At 44.3% G+C, this 22,887-nt stretch overlaps 1 long non-coding RNA gene across 1 annotated transcript in view; it reads left to right on the forward strand.

Moving 5' to 3' along the window:
* LOC138481329 (uncharacterized) overlaps positions 1 to 22,887 on the forward strand; it is a 339,719-nt gene that overhangs the window by 23,127 nt on the left and 293,705 nt on the right. The window contains exon 2 of the long non-coding RNA XR_011274221.1: positions 21,171 to 21,282. This is a non-coding gene — a long non-coding RNA (uncharacterized lncRNA). The remainder of the gene's footprint in view (positions 1 to 21,170; positions 21,283 to 22,887) is intronic.

Below are 22,887 nucleotides of genomic sequence, written 5' to 3' on the forward strand. Positions count from 1 at the left end.
TTCATATTGTTGGGTCGTGCGAGACGTCACTGCAGCCTTTTAGTTAGGCGGTGATATTCTCAATCACTTTGCCATTAGTGTGGACCTAATAAACTTCAAAGCTTGGTCCCGATTAGCGGATAATCCCATGGGCTTTGATGATCCAGAGAAAGCATTTAGATCAGCTCAATTGCTACCTTATGCAGTTGAAATTCAGATTAAAGAGGAAGTCACCATCCCCGAAAAGACCTGACAATTCTCCCTGGAAGTGAAAGTTAAAAGAGGACAAAAATTGAAAAACCCCGATGCTTATATTCATATAAATGCTTCTCTCCAACAGCAAGGGTTGGGGGTAAACCCAACACCATTAGTCAACATAGAATATGACACCATTCCAATAGAGGTGGATAACAGCGACTTATTACTCTAGCCGCAGGTACCATTATTGGAATGGCGGTTGATGACTGACATTTCTCCATTGATCTAGGAAATGAACTGTTAGGACCAATCCCCAAGGACTGTTTTGACAGTGACAGTGATGACAATACAACACCAGACAGGATCTTTACCCAGCATGGGGGGAACTTCCCGGTGTACACTTCCTGCCCTTATGGTAAGGAAGATGTGACTTGTGACGTCAGAAGGGATGAGGTGATTTTCCAGGTCCATGAGGGCTGCCTTTCCCACCTGAAGCCTCCAGTCCAAATCAGCACTCTGACCAGGGACTTCTCCACCCAGCTGGAGGAGGCCGCTGAGATAGCAAAACCAGAAGTCTTTCCAGGCTTCAGGCAGATGGTGGAAGAGAGAGTCAACCTAGCTGATGCCTGTGTGAATCTGGAACAGAAGCAAAAGTTGAAACAAGTTTTCTTGGATTTTCAAAATCTCTTTGCGGTAGACTCATATGACTGTGGTCGCACCGACATCCACACAACAATTCCCACGGACCCTGGCATGACTCCAGTGTTTGTGAAGCAATATCGCTTGCGTCTCGCATCCATGGAGTCCCTTACAGAAATAATTAAGAACCTTGAGTCCCGGGGAATAATCTGTCCAGTACACGGCACCTTCAATAATCTGGTGCTGGGAATATTGAAGCCAAACGGCCAGTGGAGACTCTGCGCCGACCTTAGGGAGCTCAACAAAAGGGTCCATACTTTCCAATGGCCTCTTCCCTACATTGACCAAGGGCTGGCCCAGATCCAGGGGTCACAGGTATTCACTGCAATAGACCTGACCAACGGATACTGGACCGTGCCTGTTAGTAGGGAGGACCAATACAAACTGGCTTTTACCTTTGGGGGCCAGCAGTACACATGGACCCGGACTACCTCAACTCCGGCAATGAATTCAACATTTTCCTACATAAGGCCATGCCCGACCTGGGTGCAAGGGGTAACCTGGCTTATGTAGATGATGATCTCATCAAAAGTTCATCTGTGGAGGAACACATAGCGGAGATCCGTTATGTTCTGACACAGTTGAGGGCCGCCGGAGCAAAACTTTCCTTTCATGAAAGCACAGTGGTGTAAAACCCGTGTTAATTTCTTGGGGCATGAGATTACTCCTCAGGGTCTCTTTCCCCATTAATAGAAAGTGGAAGCACTTCAGAAACTGAAAGTCCCCACAACTCTGTGGGAACTAAGGAGCTTCCTTAGACTGACTAATTACAACAGGAAGTTCATTGAGGGCTACGCAGAGATCACCAGACCCCTGATTCATCTCTTGAAGGGGGGGTCAAGTGGGAATGGGGTCCAGAACAATCCGAGGCAGTAAGACAGCTCAAAAGAAGCCTCTCACAAGCTCCCTGCCTAGCTTACCCTGTCACAAACAAGGAGTTTTTCTTGGAGACAGGGTTCTCTAATACATGCTTGACTGCAGAATTATATCAAAAGCATGACAAGGTCAATAAAGTAATCTCCTATGCGAGCAAAACTTTATCCTCTGTGGAGGAAAAATTCAACGATTGTGAGAGGGCACTCCTGGCAACAGTGTGGGCATTGAAGAATTACCGCCCGTTTATCCAGGGGGAACACATCATAGTGGAGACTCCACACCAGCCTCTGCAATATCTCCAAAGTGACAGAATCCGGCCCGGAAATGTGAGTAATTCCAGAATTACTTCCTGGATTCTGTGAATGCAAGGCTTTCCTGTGGAGGTCAGATATGGCCAAAACAAGAAGAGTCCCCTCGCGCAAGGTCTGGCTGACTTGCATGACTGTGCCAGAGAAAACTGTCTCGAGGACGAAAGTCTAAAAATCAAGGACAGCATGGAGGCATACCTTCATTCCCCACACAAAGTCTTTGAAGAAGACAAGTGTGAGGGAATGCCCACTGTCTATGTGGACGGATGCTCTTACCATGTTGACAACAACGGGGAAAGAGAACTGGTGGCCGGCGTAAGGAATGCATGGGTTAATGAGTCCCCAGAACCCTCCGCTGGGTACAAAAGTGTTCCCCAAAGTAGTCAGGTGGCAGAGTTGATGGCTGTGCATCAAGCCATCCTCACTGCTGTCCAACATCAACTCCACGAACTGGTCATAATCACAGATTCGGATTATGTACGGAACGGGTTCGTGGAGCACCTGGTTAATTGGAAAACCAGCGGCATGTTATGTGCTAATAACAAACCCTTGAAACATGGGAAGTTAATCCAAAACATTGATGATCTGGTCACCTCGAACGGGATGACCATCTACTGGAAAAAGATCAAGGGTCATTACAAAGTAGAGGGACCAGACAAAACTGGAAATGACTTAGCTGATCAGCTGGCCAAAACCGGGGCCATCCAAGGGGATCTAATAGAGATTGAGTCCCTGTTGGAGGAAATCCAGGTCACTGCTATCACTAGGTCCCAGACAAATGCTCACAATAATCTTTCAACTGCACAATGGAGTAAGGAGACCCCAAATGCTGATTTGATTACGGCTCAGAAAGGGGATCCAATAATTGGTAAGTTTTACCAACACATTGAGGACCCTGAGAACTTTCCCCTGACGGATACTGATTACATTGGGAAAGAGGACCTTAGAGTGTTGATGAAATGTCAAAAAAATTTCCGAATCCAAGACGGTTTGCTGGTAAGGAAATCCCAAGCTACCCATGATCGGTGGGTGGTTCCTACCTCATTCCGAAGCCTAATGTTAAGTCACGCCCATGATGCGGCCACAGCCGGTCATAGGGGGTTTCATACAACACTTGAGATCTTAAGAGAGGTTGCATACTGGCCACACATAGAGCAGGACCTCGACCAATACTTGAAGGGGTGTCTCGTGTGTGCACAATTTAAGCCAACATCCCTCACAGACCGTGCGTGTCATCCCCCGCATCCGAGGGGGATGACACTGCCATGGTCAGATTTGCAAGTCGACTACACAGGGCCCTTGATTCGCTCCTCTAGGGGGAATAAGTACATGGTGACGGTGACATGCTTATTTACTAAATGGGTGGAGTGTCTCCTGGCCCCAAACTGCAAGGCTGAGACAGCAGCTGCCCTGATGATCAACCACATCTTTTCGCGTTTTGGTCTACCCCAAAGGATTGAGTCAGACAGAGGTAGCCATTTTACCAGCGAAGTAATGACTAAAATGTGGGAGATACTGGGGGTTAAAAGGAAGCTACACATTGCTTACCGACCAGCTTCTTCTGGGGCAGTAGAACGTTGCAACCGAACCATTGTGAGCATATTAAAAAAGATTGTGGCAGATTCTGGGCAAAGTTTGGATATCCGATTACCTCTGGTCCTAATGGCCATCAGATCTACCCCTTCATCTGCAACTAAAATGTCACCTTTTGAGCTGATGAGTGGACGCAGGATGGTGCTTCCCCAGCATTTGCTCTACAGGACCCAAGAGCAAACCTTGATCAATGCCTCCACAACGCATGAGTATGTTGAAAATTTAAGGAAACACCTGCAACATGTTTTTGCCTATGCTCAGGGAAACCTAGAAAGATCAGCCTGAAGACTCACTATGATTTGAAGACTACTAGGAAAGAATACAATGTAGGGGACCGGGTCTATCTATACAATTTCCAGAGGAACCAGGCCAAACAGCGGAAATTTCTGCCTACATGGAAGGGACATTAGAAATTGTAGACAAGATCTCCCCAGTCGCCTACAAGATCCGCATCCCCAAGGGTAGTTTGGCAGAAGCGGAAGACAATTGGGTCCATATAAATCAACTAAAGTGTTGCCATCCCAGGCACACTCTGCAGCAACTGGAGGAGTCCTCTGCAATCCCAGAGGGGGCCGCTCCAGAGTAATACATTTCCAACCCTAAAATATCCCACATATAGTCTCTCTAAAAGATTATGATAAGAATGCAAATGTCTCCTGATGTATAAAATGTATATGTTCGCCCCACCATTAATAGTGGTGGGGAAATGTCTACAAATATGTTTCTGCCGCTTTGCTTTGTCATCCTAGGAGAGATAAACCATGGAGACTGACCAAGGAGGATGACCCGGGGACCGGGAGCAAAGATCCGAGGGGCCCGGGGTACCGCCCAATACTCCCATCAGGACCGGCGAGGAGAACCGATCGATCCACCCTGATGGAGGAAAAGATGCTGAACTTTGCCATCTGCGGAATTGGAAGGAGATGATGCAGACATCCCAGCGCGTGGATCAAAACATCCTTTGCACCCGACTCCCCCTCGACTCGAAATCAAAGTACAGTCAGGCAGGGGGGCTTTTCAGGTGTTTTGACCCATGTTTGAATCATTATGCTACAACATTTGGTGCCGTGGGCTTAGAAAATCCAAGATGGCTGAAAAGCCCACATTTGCGCCAGAATCCAGGAAAACCGTGCAGTTTTTGCGCACACCAAAATGGTTGCCTGACCTGCCACCGACTAGTGCGAGCGTGAGGGGCCAGAAGCGCCATGAGTGAAACGTGGTGCCAAAGCAAAAACAGCAGTGCCTGTTCGCTCAAAAAGCGCTTTGAAATCACCTTTTGTTTCTCTGAATGAAAGCTCAAAATGCCTATTTCAAACATCGCAAGATATTCACAAATCTAACTGAACACCAGCAGACATCTGGCAGAATGAAGTCTTGTGTGCATACAAAATCTGGAAAGATGAAGAGCCTAAAATAATGTTCATAACAAAACTGGCTGAGCTGTGGATGTCAGCAGCTTAAGTGAAATTGGACTTAAAGCCACTAAAATCGAAATGTTTAAAATAAATGAGTGATTTACTTTGGAGTGTCACATAGGTTGCAACTGTTTAAATGTCATAGTTTTGAACTTAGAATCAGCGTTCTAGCTGCATGTGTCAAAATTGTAAGTTTGATTTGAATGAAGAAACATGGGAACAAAAGTGACATTTGGCTGAAGCCTGGCTTAAAGAGATTGAATTCTGCCCGGCAAATACCCCCGACATTAGTTCAAACTTGCCCAGCAACTGCATTCACAGGCCTGGCCTGTCTTCTCCTGCCCCCACCAAAAGGAGATTACACCTCTCTGATTACAAGATATGATATGATAGGTTATTTATAACGCGCTTAATACCCAGAGGTTTCTAAGCGCGGACCCAGGGATCGCACCTGTGTTGCTCCGTGTCATCTTGTTTCCAAGTCGAGCACGCTTCCGCTGAGCTATCCTCCTGGGATTGAATTAGGGGAGGGGTACCTGAGACTGCAGGAAACAGAACAATGAACTTTCCTTGGCTCAGGCAAATGTTAAATCAGGGGGTAGTAAATGGCTTCCTCTTGGAAGGAAATGAGTGGGGCACTGCCTCTGTGAGCCAGCTGAGCTTGGAGGCGGGGACAAATAAGGAATTCCCCATGTGCTTTGGGACCTAAACCACACCCATCTGGGCCAGAGCATAATTTTAGAAAGATAGATAATTCATAGTACATAATTGCCAAAATTATATCAATAATATCATGATTTCTGTGATTTTTCTGTTCACGTTTTAAGAGGTGTTAGGACTCTGTGGTATGTTCTGCGGGGTAGTAGCGGAAAATAGGGTATTACTCCAGCTGTATGTATGTTAATAATCTGACACTTCATCATCTGATGCCCATATTCCTTGCACACATTTGTGTAAATTCTGGAAAAGTTTAGAGGTTGTGTTCTGGATGAAAAGGGCAGAAGTCTGTCAGAAGTGAACACAACATCTTACAAAGACAGGGATCGGATGGTTTGGTGCTACAGAAAATATGTTAACTGGACATATAATATCAGAAAATTGTACATAGATAAATATGCATTTAAGTCAAAAATAGATTTGTGTGCAAAGTGACAAGGGGAGTGTTCTTTCTGTATGCCATAAAAAGGATGCCGGATGACTCACAATTCAGTTCCCCAGTCAGGTGACAAAGAATTTTCTAGCCTATCAGGATCCTCAGAGGGTTGGGCATAGAAAGTCAGCCTCCCCACCCACTTTCAAAAGACATAAAAAGACCCACTGAAACCCAGGTAGGCACTGCTCTTTCCACTTTCTCACGAAGCACTTTGCTGGACGACTTCAAATCCAGACAATATTCAGAGACCAAAACTTAGAAAACCAGACTCCAGAACTAAAACTTAGAATCCAGACTTCAGAACTTGTAGCAGAGAGGCCTAGTCCACAAGCTGAATCCTTCAGAGACCTAAGAATCCAGCAACCTAACCAAACCATTCAGCAGCGGGGCGAGCTGTGTGATTCTGGCTAGAACCCTGTGCCAGAACCCAGAAAGCAGAGCTGTATCCAGACCGCCGTGCAGTGCCAGAACTTTTGCCAGAACCAGAGATCCAGACCAGCAGAGCAGAGAGAACCGCAGCTAAACCAGTTGAGCAGATCTGTGATGAGGCCCATTCCTTCCAAAATTAGGAGTGAGTATCCAGCCAGAGCTGTGCAAAACAATCTCTTAGTTTAAAATAATCTAATTCAACCCATTTCAACCTATTTAGAACTGCATATAAATCGTGTGTCCATTCTGTGATTTCAAACCTGTGTCATTTGAATCTTACTTTCTTTCTGAAAATCTACCACCACAAAATTGTCCGTTTCTTTTGAACCATACGTGCTAGGATGAGATTTAACTTTCATTTTAAAGCTAATATCCGCAGCTTTCCAACAAGCACAAAGCCTTTCTACTCCTTATAGTTTTTCCGTAATCGCGCTCGACGCACTCGGAAAAAGGGCTGCGAATTGCAATTTGAATCAAATTTCTCCACCTGTCAAAATCGCTGTCTTTTGCTGGCAACTGCTGAAATCCGTTTTCAACCTGATAATCCCTCATGAATCACTGATAGTGTTGACCTGAACCAATATTAAGTAGCTATCACCTACCCTGAATCTCCTATAGGGAATTAAAATCATTTTTAGCATATTTTCACTTCATTGTAAATCACATTAAAAGTATTTCTGCAAGTTTTAAAAGCATACCGGTTGTTCTAAGCTTGCGAGGGGGGAACTGAATTGGTATTGCATTCGATTGTATTCCTGAAAATTGTGTGCTCTCCTTCCATCTCCTTATATTGCATAGGGCGGGAGTGAATTGTCAAAAGAAAAAGTGATCATATTATCTCTTGTGGAAACCATCTCAGTTATTTCTGTGCTGCATTCTTTTCCATCATTGCATTTCCTTGAAACCGTAAAAGCATTCTCCGCTACCTTATCCTCTCTCCACCAACTCCTAAGTAATTAAAAAAGTGTGCTGGTGTAATATTATCCATTGTTGATCACTGTCTTATTCATAAGTGTGCTATAACATATTTATTTATAAAAGTGTGATATATATCTTGTTTAATTTTTCAATAAATCTTTTAATTTGCAAAACAAACCTACTTCTTGGCTCAGTGAGGTCAGGGGGATTCAAAGAGAGGGGGGTTATACGAGGGTTTACCATCCAGATCTATCAACTTGTCATAAAAATATATAAATAAGGGCTTCCCTTGGGCATCCCAGACTAGGCATTGACTCAGTTGGAGTGCTGAATTGAAGTCACTTAACAATCATGACCCGGACAATCTGGCTAATGGCCATGACCATGAGGGACGACCGATGGGGATAAAGTGGCCATGTGCACCAGGGACAGGCTATGCGGTGAAGCTTTTTAAAATTGGGATAGATTTGAAAGGGAAAAAAATGTGATTGTGTTAATATGGTCATAGGGTTCTCTCTTGGCCTTCTGCAGGCCATCATGGAAAGGGAAGAGGGGCTCTGTAATGAACCCCACTTCCCTTTCCATGGTGCCCATTTTGGAAAAGGATTTTCCTTCCTACAGCTGGACGCTGCACACGTCCCGGTGTAGGATGAAAAATCCTTTTTTGTTTTGTCACCCTGGGTAACCGCTTTGGCGACTTGTGGTGGTAATGGCCTTCATCCCCCATTGCCGGGTTTGGCACGGGGGATAATGGTCCAGAGCCCTCGTTATCCGCCCTAGCTTTGCTTGGGCCGGGCTGAGGTATGAACGCCATTTTATTTCCATTAGCATATCACAAAATGCTAATGGAAATGCTGGAAAATATCATTGAGTCTATGCAGTTTACTGAGAAATGTAAAGTACATAGGCCCTCATTACATCACCGGGGCTAAACCATGGCGCTATTAGTACCATGGGTGCTGCCGGTATTGTAACGAGTATGCCATGGTGAAATTGGGAAGTACGACCCCATTCCAAGGTTGGCGGGGCGGTACTTCCCCATTTCACCATGGCCCTTCCCCATTCCCATTTTTGCCCCATGGGGCATAATGGGAATGGGGAAGGTGGTAATTACGGTACCGCAAATTGCGGTACCGTAATTAGCACCAAGGTCCCTTTGCGGGTCCATAAGGTGGTAATTCGCAAAGGGACCTCGTAATCAGGCGCTAAGGGATTACTGGTACCGGTACCCTTACCGGTACTGGTAATCCCTTAGCGCCAGGGTCGTAATGAGGCCCATAGTCTATAATTTTTTTTGTTCTAATTTTTAACTGTGAAAGGTTCCTAAAGCAATCTTTTTTTTGTGCTTTTTTTATTTATTTTTTGCAGAAGAGGTTAGAAGGTAAGGTGGGCAGTGAAATGAGGGAAGAGGCACCAAGCACTGATCTGGAAGGGCAGGTGGACTGGGGAAGATGTTGCGCGTGTGTAGGAGGCAGTGTTTCTAATGCTCCTTGATTACAGCTTCAAAAGCACTTCGAAATTTCCCCCCCCCCCGCAGGGTAATGTGTTGCAGTATATGCAGAGGGCTGTTGTCTTCGAAAGATATGGAACAGCCTCTTTTATTGCTTGCAAGGTAGCTGGTGGGATTGTGTGTCCACAGAAGTAGGCTGTGTGGTTACAGTATTGGTTGAGGAAAATGAGGTGGCGGAAGACAGCCTACTACTTGCTAAGAAAGTCACAGCCTTTCTGAGAGCATTGCGGTGTTTGGAATGGGTGTGGTGGTGCATGAAGGTGGTCCTGTAGCAGTACTGTTCAGGTAGTCCATGACTGTGTACAGTGCATTTCACTTTAGTAGCTTTAGCCTTTGGTACATTCCCAACAGTGGTAAAGAACTGCCACACCCATGATTCTCTCTTGGTGCTAGAGGTAGGAACTTACTCTTCCTCATCTTCTTGGTCCTCTTCATTATCTTTGGAAGTACTGCATTTTTCTTGTTGTCTAGGTCCTCCAGCTGGTGCTGGTGGCTCTTGGGGAGGAGGGATGGCAATAGCTGATTGTCATTTATAAGATAAATAGCAGTATTGCTAATATTCTTTTCAGTATGTGCTCTGTACTAGATGGTTAATGGATAATTAGTAAGAATAACTGTAGGAGCTGTGCAAGGGGAACATTTTGAGCTTTCCTAGATCAGAAGAAAGTGCAGTTACTGTCCATGACGCACAGACCCACCGCGAACTGCGAACACTTTTGTGAACATGTCATCATGCTGCACGCTCGGTCACGTAACATTGTCCGAAAAGTCTGCAATGACGTCAGAAGTTCGCGGTTGTCGACGAACGCTAAAACTGTGGATAAAGTGCAAAAAGTGTATAGAAGTTTTAAAAACGATGCTAGGAGGTGGGAAATGGCAGCAGTTTTAAGGTGAAACTTTGTAAATTGGCCAAAAATGTTGCTATATTGGGCTAAGTATATTGTAGGAAATTAGCATGCAATGGTAAAAATCCATGAAATTCACTGAAAAAAACTTTGTTAAAGGGACATTATGGTTACAAGTAAAACCGAAAAATCAGAGAAATTTGCCATTTATGATAAGCTGATGTCACTGGTGACATCACATATGAAATTAGTTTTGATGGAAAAGTCCCTACAAAGAGTTTGTGTTTATAATGTTGGTAACAAGATGTCTGGGGTGATCGGGAGACCTATCATGAACTAATTAATCTACTAAAGAATATATTCATCTAAACAAAATATTATATTGGAGTGTTGTTGTTAATACAGGAACCTAATCATAAATAATAGCCAATCAAGGCATACAATAAGCAGTGTCGCAAGTAATTTGCTATGCAATTCTGTAGGTGTGTTAATCAGATCAGATTGATACTCTATTTAAGCTGTCCTGTTCAATGAAAGTATAGCTTTGCCTTCATTCCTCTCTTGCCCTCGGTGCTCTCGTCACCGTTTTGTTTGTGTTCACTTAAGTTCTAATGGAGAGAAAGTGCAGCAGTAATCCCCAGTGCAGCAGTAATCCCCTCCTCCACTCTGAAGTGCCAAAAGACTGTGTGGGAGTGCTAGGCAAGAAATAATTGCAGACCAGAAGTAATCCGGATGATACTTTTAGTGATTCTTTTATTAAGATTTCTACATCCTGTTAGCTTCATATTTTTTTTTAAAAGACAGTCATGCAATACCATTCCTAAAATGCAAGTTGTTACACAATGTAGAACTAAAGCATTGATACTGTAAAACACTGCATCATCTCCATGCTTTACAGTAAAGTTAGGTTACTGCATCTAAATCTCATAGTGTCAACTATATTTCATTTTGTTGGGGAAGATGCACATAATCATACAATGAAACGCTTTTGATGGCAAACCCAGTTGTATAACTTGCTGGTTGCATACATTTGTGCAACTGGTACGCAACCCATGCACGATCCCATGCTCCTTGATATTCTATATATTCACCCTGTTGCTTTATACCAGCTACCCTGAAGTGACATTAACACAAACTACAATATTCCACCTACTTTGCCCAGTTCTCTGCTTGCTATGCCATCCACTCGGCATGATGAATACCCAAAGCTAACTAGATGTTTACGCAAAGTAGTGATCAATAGTTACATCCAGTGTTTACATCTACAGGTCTACTGCATTACCATACGCTGTAGTTAGCCTCCAGTGCTCGATTTGCTTTATGATTATGATTGCATCATATATTAGCACCTGCAGGAGACAGCTGGCCAAACTGTTTTCAGAGCCTTTTTATCATATCTATTTGTGTCCATTCATGCTGCTAACCTTTCAAATTTTACAGATACTGACCCAGGGCTCGCAAAGTCTTTTAGCCCACTTGCATATTAGAGTAGATTTTATGCAGGGTGAGTATACTTTACAAACGATGTTTGAAACTTGTGTTTAACATTTACTTTGTTTGCAGTAAATGTCAAATAGAGACAGTCTGGCAGGACTGCTGTCCGTGTTGCGTGGTGAGTTTGCATGTGATTGTCAGTAAAAGAATAAGCGAGACATCTTAAAATGTGCATGTTCGTAAAAGCCCGGAAAGTATTTGAAATGTGTATCTGGATCCATAATTAGATTGATTTTTGTAGTTTGTTTTTGTAATGTTTGTGCATGCCAAAGGATGGAAGTGATAGTACTTTTTGTAATGGCATATGAAGACCCAGAACATTTTAAATAGTTTGGCCACAAAGCAAAGGACATGGCCTTCTTGCTTCGCAGCAGGAGGAACTTGGGAATAACTATACACAGGGAATGTGCATAGGAGACATGATTACATCTTATGATTCACTAGCACTTACTTAAGATATTGTAATGCTGAATCAATTGTGACTTATCTAAATGTCAAATACAAATTTCACTGTGCATGTCTGGCCTCTGGGTGGCAGAACTGTGCCAAACATAAAGTGGGTGACATGCACCATTTCACAGAAATCCCATTTAAATTTGTCATCCGTTGCTATGGGTCGAGTGCATTTCTCTTAGGTTGAATCGGTAAAGTTAACTGTCCTCCAGGTCTAGCTGGATTTTAAAGAATTTGCAAGGCTGGGCTCTTCTCACTAATGCCTTTTTTCAGCGGTACGCAAATTGGTTTCATGTCTCGAGTACAAATAACCTCTGGTGACATTAACAATATTAGTACAACATTGCTAATCACAAACATTTTAATTCACAAACTCTGCTATCTTGAAAACTAATGTATGCCTTGCCAATCAAGGCATAAATTAGTTTTCAAAAATTGATTAGCAGAATTTGCTAATTAAAATGTTTTTGATTGGCAAATAAACTTATTTGATTAGCAATGTTGTACTCCTATTTTAAATGTCACCAAAATTTTGTTTTACCCCAAGACATACAATCAGCAAGAATACAGCATTTCTAGTCCCTAATACATTATTGCAATGAGTGTCTGTAAAGTGTAAATGTTCACTGCATGAATGGACCACATAAATGGATCTGATTAAAAAAAAAAGCTCTGAAAACATTTTTCAGTTCAAGACTCTGTGCAGCTGGGTCCTGCAGCAGTCGGTGGTGCATAGCGCAGTGTCCATCAAATTGTCAACAAAACATCAAAAAAGATGCAATTGTGCATGTGTTATTATCGAGTTTCATTTAGCTAGTGTTTGGCGTAAAACTGTTGCAAGCAACTGCCCAAGATGAAGACAGTAGCTACAAAGAGTTTGTGACAAATTGGGGACATTAGTTATCTTACTCTGCAGAACCAAATGCCCAGATGCCAGTCTCTTGGTCTGCCCAGGTCAGTGAGGCCCTGGTGCAGCACCTACCAACTAGTGCCGTTAAGTCTCATCTGCGAGACTAGTGGGCCCAGCAAGTAACATGTAATCATCTTTGTGGTCCGGCTTATTGCAAGTCAGAAAAAACTGAGATGATTTAAAAGATCAAAATAAATGATCTAAAGAGGGAGTGCCATCCCAGGCACCTAAAAGGCACAGGCCCTCATTACGACCCTGGCGGAAATCGTGGTGCAATATGCACCATGGAGCACGGCGGAAAGCTGCCGATACCGCCATGGGGGTTGGCGGATTTACCGCCCCATTCCGACCTTGGCGGGGCGGTAAATCCCCATTCCCCATTTTACCCTTCCCCATTCCCATTTTTGCCCCATAGGGTATAATGGGAGTGGGGAAGGCGTTAATTACGCCACCGTAAAATACGGTGGCGTAATTAACAACAAGGTCCCGTAGCGCCATGGATTTCTCCGCCCGGAAAAACCAGGCGGAAAACGCTCCATGGCGCCACGGGAACTCGTAGTAGGGCGGACGGGTCCGCCGCGAATACCGCTGGCGTAAACCCACTCCGCCAGGGTCGTAATGAGGGCCACAGAAAATTAATCGGGATGCCCAAGAGGTCGGAAATCTCTTTTCTAAACCTATGGCACACAGGCACCGCATTTTGCGACTCCCCGGCATTGTGGTAGTGGCAAGTTAGCAGCAAATTCTGAAATGTAATGCCCATCAGGCCACCAACGCTGCCTAAGGATAAATAATGCACATTTCTGTTCTTGCCAGCACACTGGTGTGGCTGGGTTGGGTGAAATGATTTGCTCAGGATCACACAGTTTGGTTAAGTAGTGAAGCCAGAATTTGCCAGCCATTTAAGTAACTTACCATATACCTTCCAAGCTCTAATTAGTACACATATTTGCTTTGTGTTTCAAGAAACACAAAATGGTTGTTTATTTGCAAAGAACATAAATCACTCCAAGCAAGCACCTTTCGGGGAGTATTTGCACCACCCTGAACATAAGACTGCAAGTGACAGCCCCATAACACAACCTGCTTGCAAAAGGCCTTTTAAATATTGTTACATTCTCGTAAAGCACTGCCATGGCAGCAAACACAAAAGATTAAAAGATGGGCTAGGCTTTTCTTACCTCTCAGGTCACTCTTCCTTTGTTGTCAAAGTCAGTGTGAGGGCCTTTTGCTTGCTATCTTCCTCTACAGACACATTCCAATGTCTACAAAACAGACAAGAGCAACTGATTACCTAAAGCAATCTGCTTAAGTGGCTGGAAATATTTATCCGACCGGAACGGATAGGAGAAATATTACTGCCAGCCACTTGCTAACAACAAGCCCTGCAATCGGGGACAGTGTCTGGGCCTTTCAACCTTTTCACTTGATAACCGCCATCAGCCTCAGGTATGTCCCCAGCAACTGCCCCATGTTGCCAGTTTGCAGTGTTCTATAATGTTAAATGTAAAAGGTACAGCGCACCGTCAAAAATGGAATTGGTCCCCAGGTGCTCAGACGGATCTGTAAGCAAGAAGGTGGGGTGGGTTAGTAAGGTGAAGAGGGAGCAGGATACTGAGAGAGAAGGGGTGTCCTGTTGGCAGTTTCAGTTTGGTATACACTGTGCGCTGAGCTTTGGTGCCAGTAGCTGATCGATGTTAGTCCTCGTGTGCTGTTTGTGCGGCTTATGTGTTTGTTTGTTTGTTGGTGTGGTGAAGTGCGTGTGGCTTGCTGTGCGAGAGGTGGTTGTGTAGGTTTTTGTAGGAGTTAAGTATGTGGAGATTTTGAGCATTTTTGATTAGTGGGTTATATGTCTAGCAGCTGACCTTCGCAGTTTGGCTAAGCGGCTAGATTTGAGAATCATGTAGAATGGGGGAGAGGCCCAATGTTCACAATACATTACGTTTCCCATACAGTAGTCCGAGAAGGGGGATATACCTAGAATCGAGAGTCCTGTATAGTGGGAGAGAGGCCTAGGTTCTGCAATGAGTGAATTTTAACATACAACAGACAAAGGTGGAGGCTACACCTAGGTTTGAGAGCCCTTTAGAGTGGGTGTGACACAGGCTAATGTTCACAATATGCTCAATATGCAGGCTAAATATGCAAAGCGTAATGCTGAATGCTGAATGTACCACCTTGGCACGTGGGGCACTTGCTTTTCTCTCACCATCCTAGGGCTAGCTTTCTCTTCTCACACAAATGCGCTCCACAGTCCCCTTCTGTGCATGGCAGAGGGCCCTCTCTGAGTCAGCCCCTCATTCGCCCATTTCTCCCCTGCCCAGTGCATTGGGGCACTTACTTTCTAAAATGGACGGAGAAGAGGCTCCACCGATCTAAGCGGTATCCATCGTGCAAATAATATGAATCATTCATATGGCACACACCACACATTTAATAGACGCAAGTTGCAGAGTGAGTAGGTTCATCTCTGAAAAGGTATTAAGATATGATCAAGGGACACAAAGTCCATCTTTCTAGTGTCCTCTAGCCAGAAGTTATGGGACTCTGGGATCCCAGTGGCCTCCTCGCACACATCATTCACGCCGTGGGCTTCTGCAGGCCATCTGCTGGGACTAGCAACACCCCACTTTTCACCGCTGCACCCCTGAGCGCACTTGACGCAAAGACTCCCCCTCTGCAGAGGTCACGGAGCTGGCGAACAACCCTGCGTGTCAGCAGCCGGCGGCGGCACATGGCACTGACTGCAGCATCGCTTGTATTGCAGTGGAGTTTGCAAAGCAGCACTGTTTGCATTGCAGTGCCACTTGCAATGCAGGGCAGCTTGCTTTGCTCCGCAATATGCTTGAAAGCACACTTTGCATTACACTATATTAGGGATAACTTTGGCATGCAGCACAGTTTCTATCGCAGTACACATCTGACCGCATCTCCCTTTGCACCGAAGCACGCTTCACATCGCAGCATGCCTTGCAATGCGCTCACTTCCAGTGCTGCTCACCATGCATTCCATGGTGCACACTGCATCGCATCACAGCACAGTTGCACTGCAGCACTCTTTGCACCAAAGCTGCCTTTGAACAATATCAGATTTTGGGCCTGACTCGCAAGGTGTTTTTTTTTTCAATGGGTGCTTCCAATTGAAAAACGCGTTGTGAGTCAGGCCCTTTGCTTTGCAGCACGTTTTCCATTGCAGCTAATTTGCACTGCATCTCCCTTGGCATTACATGCCTCAGAGAGGGCTGGCGGTGTACCCATGCACTGCAAGCTAGGCCCGTGCCGTTCACATGGGGCAGCCATGAACAAACACTTAGGAAGACGTAATATGCACGTCGGGGCGGCCTCCTGGTGCACACTCTGGTTTAGGCCCCAAACTGGCTGCTTCAATAGCAGTTCTGCTGTCTGGGCACCACGCAAGCAACACTGGGCCTAGATCACCCTCCGCGGACCCCAACTGGAGGCCCCAGCCCTTACACCGCAGGCGCGGTTATCTAAAGTGCAGCGTTTCTTGCGTGAGCCTGATAGTGAGCAATGACCCCCCTCCGCCTGCAGACAAGGGGCTTGCAGAAGGCCTGCACCCCCCTTTCCCAAGCACCCACCCGACCCAAGCACCCCAGCATGACTCCTTACCTTGAAGCCGGGTCTGTGAGTGGAACTGGGGTGCTCCTGCTGTAGCCTCGTAGTCCCGTATCCACGTGACCTCCACGCCGCACCCCGGCTGGGCTCATACATTGATACAATGTATTTAGCCCAGCCCGGGAACTTCTGCCTACACACTGTCAGTGCACCGAGCGCTGGGTTTAAATAAAAAGGCACAGTAATCTGTGCCTTTAAGCTCTGCGCTCGGTGCCCTAAATCATATTGCAGAAGCTGCCACATGATTTCTAACTTAAAAGGCAAACCAGCGGTATCTTATCGCAAATTGCGATGCAATACCGCTTATTTTATGCCTTGCCAATGGTTGCAGCATGCACAATAGAAGTACAATATTTATAATCTTGTAATTCTGGATAGTAAAATAATGAATCCTACCTTTATCAGAGTTTTGAGTAATGTTAAACATGTAATAAACTAGCTAACAATTCAAGACTTACTAAACACTTGTGCTAGTACAAACAATACATATGAAGACCCAGAATGCATACAAATCCCAGGCACATAGAGGGAAACTAAAGAAGTAAGAAAGAAACAGCATCACCAGAAATTGTCAAAAACATCTTCATGTACACAAATGAATTGTGTGTTTGAGGCCTGCTTTTTGGCCCATGTATCTGCACCATGAGCTGAGTTCAAACCCTAAGGAAAGTACTTTATGAACATATGACAAGGTTAACGTCTAGATGTACAGCACCTTTTGCATTTTAATATTCTGACTCCGTGAACAAAACCACCTGGCCTAGATAGGTCCGTGAACAAAAACAAGTGGCCCAGATATGCGATTGTCATCAATGACATTTGTGATGCAATCTTTGATGTCCTGGGTGTTAGTCTTAGCAGTGCACGGTGGTGGCGCAAATTATGGTTGTGTAGCTTACCATAATTGGTGAATTTCTGATGTTTTTCGGTTTTACTTGTAACCATAACGTCGCATATATATATACTACAAAAAAAACTTTGTTAAGGGGACGTTATGGTTAAGTTGCCCTACCAAAAACCTGTGCACTTCACTAAAAAAAACTTTCCCACCTCCCCACTATGGTTCAAAGTAAAACCGAAAAACCCCTGAAATTTGCCAGTTATGGTAGACTACGCCACCAAACCTGCCATCACCACTGTGCACTGCTAACACTAACACCCGGAACATGAAAGATGGAATCACAAATGTCATTAATGACATCACTGACGCCATCACTTGTTTAGCCCCTTTGTTTTTGTTCACTGCTATATATATATATATATATATATATATATATATATATATCAGTGAACATATATGGATATATATATGTCCATTCAGTAAAACAACTTTGTTAAAGGGATGTTACATTTCACAGTGAAACCAAAAAACACTGCACCTTCCCTAATTTTGGTAAACTAGGCAACCATAACTCGCACCACCTACGTTCATTGCTAAGACTAACACCCAGGACATCAAAGATGACATCTCAAATGTCATTCATGACATCACATGTGCTTTTCATTTTCAAGCTGCACCTCCACTAGTGATTGTCTTTAGAATATTGGCCGAAAAGTGTAACAGACCATTGCAGAACTATCATATGCCAAATATTTCATTAAGCAATGCATTGCTAAAAAATTCAATTGAAATAGTGCGTTATTTCAATACATGAACACCCTCAAAAGAAAGTAGCCACTGTCTGCAGCATGTGCTACATAGATGCAATATTCTACTTCTTCCCATGTCCACTACTACACTGATATATGCTTCCATTACAGATTTTTTAATACTGTGCTACATAAACATCTACGAATGCTTCCCTTACTGCATAATTGTACTATTACTCGCAAAACACAAAGAGACCTCAATGTATACCAATAGAAGCATATATAGGGATCGTAACATAGAAAAAAAACTGCTGTATTACCAGAAACTATTCATAACCGTCCACATTACCTTCATGCACAGAAAAAATTGCTGTGTTTCAGATTTCCTTCTTATCCTATGTATATGTATGATATGTCAATGTACCCTAAGGAAAGTATTTTAGGAACATATGAGAAGGCTTACACCTACAAATATAGCACTTTTAAACTTTTCACTTCCTGGCTGATAGTGAAGAAAGGCACCTGGCTTACATATGTCAGTAAATAAAAAATGAGGGAGGTACACATGTGATGTCATCAGTGATGTCATGAATGACGATAGTCGTGTCCTGGCTGCCAGGATGACAGATCCCCGGGGACTAGCGGTTGACACCTTCAGGTTTCTCACAATACTAAATGGCCCCCTTGACACCCCCCCACTTCATAAAAGGGTCCCTGCTGGTCCAGTGGCATTGCTGGGCGCGGATTGAGCGATCCGCGCCCAGCAAAGCTTCAAGGTAGGTGTTGTTGGAAAGAGGTACATCTCCCCTTTCCAACGACACCTCCCTCGATCAAACGGCATGAAAATGCCTGAGATCGAGGGAGAAACCTACCTTATCATTCACTGACTGCAGCGATCGCACCAACAGAAGTGCTAAAAAGGACGAGCTATCTCGTCCTCCGCACTGCTAACGTAGTGCTTCGGGCGAGATCGCTTGTCCTTAGCACTAAAGGGGTTAAAAGATGTGTTGATTCATCCTAATGTTTATTTATAGATGGTCCGAAGCATACAGGATTGTGGAATTTCATTGAAAGTGTAATTCGGTGGCAGGGAGCTGTTACGTATTGACATTGACGCAGGCGTCTCCCTGCCACCATTTTTTCTTCGTTTGTACGGCAGAGTGCAAATGTGCAGGGCAAAAGGCGGCATACACGTGTGCACCCTAACCTTTTGCACTGCACTTTTGCACTCCACTGTGCAAAGTGACGCTTCCTGGCATGCTCCCATGCCAGGCAGCTTTACTTTTAATTGTGGGCCCAGCAGCATTCACAATTACACTTTAACCCTGCCGACATATCAGGCACAGTTTAATTGTACATGCTACCTGCCATGCTAGCATGACAGGCAGCATGGACAATGTCTCCCTATGGTGACTGCCTTTTTTATTCTGGTGCATAAAGCTTACAAACCCCATAGTGATCTCCAGCATTTGCACCAGCATGAAAATGCATCCTGGCACAAATGAGCATTTGTATGGCGGAGAGGATGGGAGGTGGAAAAAATGCAAATCTCATTCCACCCCTCCTGCCATACACATGTTTGAAATGAGCTGTAACGTGAATGAATGGCAAAAAAACCTTACGCAAGACTTTTACATCCTACATTTACGTTGCATGCTCATTTGAACATGAGTGCCACATGTTTTGTTCAGCATCATTTGGCCTGCGGAGCCAAACGTTGCTCATGGTAGCTGTTGATGTCAAGCCAAGCGGGCTCTTCTAGGCTACAACTAGGAGCTAAATAGCTCCCAGATCTCCTCAATTTCAAACCCTGCTTTTTATAAACAAGGGTCAAGATGGTGGGTTTAGGGGAGAATTCTGGCTACCTCCAACAAAGGGACATTTGGCTTTGAAGAATTGGTTCTGGGTAATGGGAATATTGGGATCAGATTTGTGGAAGGAGCTTTTTAGAGCTTTGTAGTAGAGGGGTCTACATAAGATCTTGTTACAAATGTTTTGGAAGGTGCAATGCAAAGGGGTGCAGAATTGGATCCTGTCATTGCTTTTCAGTGGTGTTTTACAGGAATACATTAGGATTTTTTCGAGGGGATTTGGATGGAGTGTATAGAGAAGGCATCACCTTTGGATCTTTGCAGAACTGTTTCATGTGCTACTTTGTATTGTAGAGAGCACACCACTGTTGAACGGGGACGTAGTGCTTTTGGATGGGGCTTTGTAGAGTAGGGGCAAGATTGGACATATTTGTAGGTGTTCTGGGTTGGGCTTTTTAGAAGACACTAGGATTGGCCCTTTTCAGAGGTTTTCTTTGTGTGTGGCTTTGCAGAGGATCCTCAGTATTGAACTATGCCTGATAGGGTTTGAATTGGGTTTATATGTGGGACAGGGTTTTACCTTGACAGAGGGGGGTTTGGGTGGGGCTTTGGAGAGTGGTAATGTGACCTTGCAAAGCAACTGGCTCAGGCTTTTTAGAAGGGGATCTAGATGTACTCATGTTAAGATGTCAGTTGGGTGATTATTTGGGTGGATCTTGACACAGATTTTAAAAAGGGCATGGATAGGACCTTCGAGAGTGTTCCATACTTTAGTTGAGTTGGCCTGGCTAGGGCTTTTTTATAGTGGTGTCTTCTTTTATGTATGTATTGGCAATTTTCGCGAGTGCAGGGTTTCTAAAAACAATAGAAAAGACATTGTGATTATCTCTTTCACAAGTTAAGGATGGCAATAAGGTCTGCCAGCAAACATGCTGGCACTGGACGGGGTTGAGTGGTGCAGGAACTGGGGACTTCTGCTGCCACCGTCCACCTCGGACAGGACTGTCTCTGGACCCCTCCCTGGTAGGAATCTGACTCACAGCTGAGAGGAGTTGTTTGAGGATGTTTGCCTAGATAATGACATCCTAGTAGGTCCTGGGGCTTAGAGAAATTAATGTTTTAGAACAGCCCTCAGGCAATAGCAGGGAGACGTCTGTCCAAGGTTGTAGAGGTCTGTCCAAGGATGTATGGATGGGAATGGGGGAGGTCTAATACCGAGATGGCTCGATGATAGCCTCAAATTTTTCTTGTGAATCTGCCTGCATTGTTGCAGGATACAGTATAAGGTACTTGCATTGTTATACATATTTTAATGTGTTTTTTTTTGTTGTTTTTATTTCTTTTTTTTCATAGAACAAACTTCATGGAAACAGAAACCTCTGAAAATGCTGGCATGCTCCAGATTGAAATTAGACCTTGGATTCAGCATGAAGAAATGGAAAATTCATCATTGCAGATCAAATCGGTATTTACATTTAACCTGTGTGACAGTGACACCTTGGTGGAAATCAGGAGGTAGGGGGACTCAGAGTCAGGGGAGGCCACCAAGTACATGATATGACTTCTGCAGGTTATACATTGAAGATCCACCCGAAACTCCCTCGGCCAGCACAGCTTGCACCCTCCAGTAACATTTCCCTAATATGCCCTCCTTCACACCCACATATACTCTTATCTGTAACATAGTGCTATAATGTTTGTATGAATGCATCACAAATAACATGTACTTGCAACATCGCCTTGATGCCTCAGGGCTGTTTGCACACTATACAAATAAATAAATGCTTGCCCAACAGCAATGCACTCTTGGTGATAGGGACCCTAGTCCTGCTAATTGTGACAATCTTCTGTCCTTTTTAAAAACCTAATGCCTGCCCCATCTCTTATGCAAAAAGTGTGCCAATGGGAATATGCATGCAAAGGAAAATCAGTGTTAGAATCAAAGTGGCTGAGTTAGCTCTCCTCCCCACGTTGGACAGCACACAGCAAGGTGGTCCCAGTAGACAGGATAACACACTCTGGCTCAAGCTCTCAGAACAAAGCAGTTCAAAACGTAGGTTGAGAATTTGCCTGTGCTGCCGCGTTAAAGTCACTTTTCTAACAAAAGTTCCTTCACAGTTCAACCAAAAGTTCACGTAGGTCTCCTCGCTCTGTTGGGCTCAGACCTCTTAATCACAGCACTTGTAGGAGTTCCCTTCTCCAAGCTTTATTCACATTTGTTAGAGGTTACCTTCCCCTAACTTATCACACTTACTGTCTCTCTCAGTCGGCCTCAGACCTTTTTCTTTTGTCGAAGACTTTCAAATGTGCAAAGAATTTACTATATACCTGTGCACTTCGACTTTCCCTTCAACTCACACTCTTGTGTTATTTGCCCCAGTGTTTCTTGGTCTATGTAGATCAATATCATAAGCACAACAGCTCAATGTTCATTTTCCACTTCCGCTTTTGCCAAGGTCAATCTTGATAATCACACGTTTATAAAGTTCATTCACTTTCTGGCTTTTGAATAGAACATTTCCCCTTTCACAGATACTTTCGAGTGGGCTACTTCATTTTGCCAGTCCACTCCGCTACTCTGTATCACGGCTTCAGTTATCAGTAATTTTAAAGTTCACCACAGGTCTGCCTTTCTTTGCGTCTCATCCACACGAGTACAGCCTTCAATTGTAAGATATAATGTTGCCACTTTATTCTTTCCTTAACACACATCCGTCTTTCATCTTGCTCGCCAACTCACCGGCTGTGTGCATTCCTTTCTTGTCTTTGCCGTTTTAATTTACGAGTCAAGGTTAATACTACAGGATTGGCCTTCTCCACGTATCTCTCACGGTTCTTTGGAGACAACAAACTCCTACAGGGAGGTCCTGAGTTCCTTTACCCTTGGTTCTCGTCCCTCGATCTGTCACTCTGTTCCAGTAGGTTCGCCTTCGCCCCAGAAGTTTTGCTGCTTCTCATGTTCCACCTTGCTCCGAGTGCTCAGAGTGTGTCTCTATGTTCCGCCTTTTATCCATGTGGGGGAGTTAATGGGTATCCGATGCATGTAATTAAAGGCAGGTGCCTGACCCGA

This window comes from Ambystoma mexicanum, chromosome 5p (assembly GCF_040938575.1).
Source record: "Ambystoma mexicanum isolate Mex_15411 chromosome 5p, UKY_AmexF1_1, whole genome shotgun sequence".
Classification (NCBI taxonomy): Eukaryota; Metazoa; Chordata; class Amphibia; order Caudata; family Ambystomatidae; genus Ambystoma; species Ambystoma mexicanum.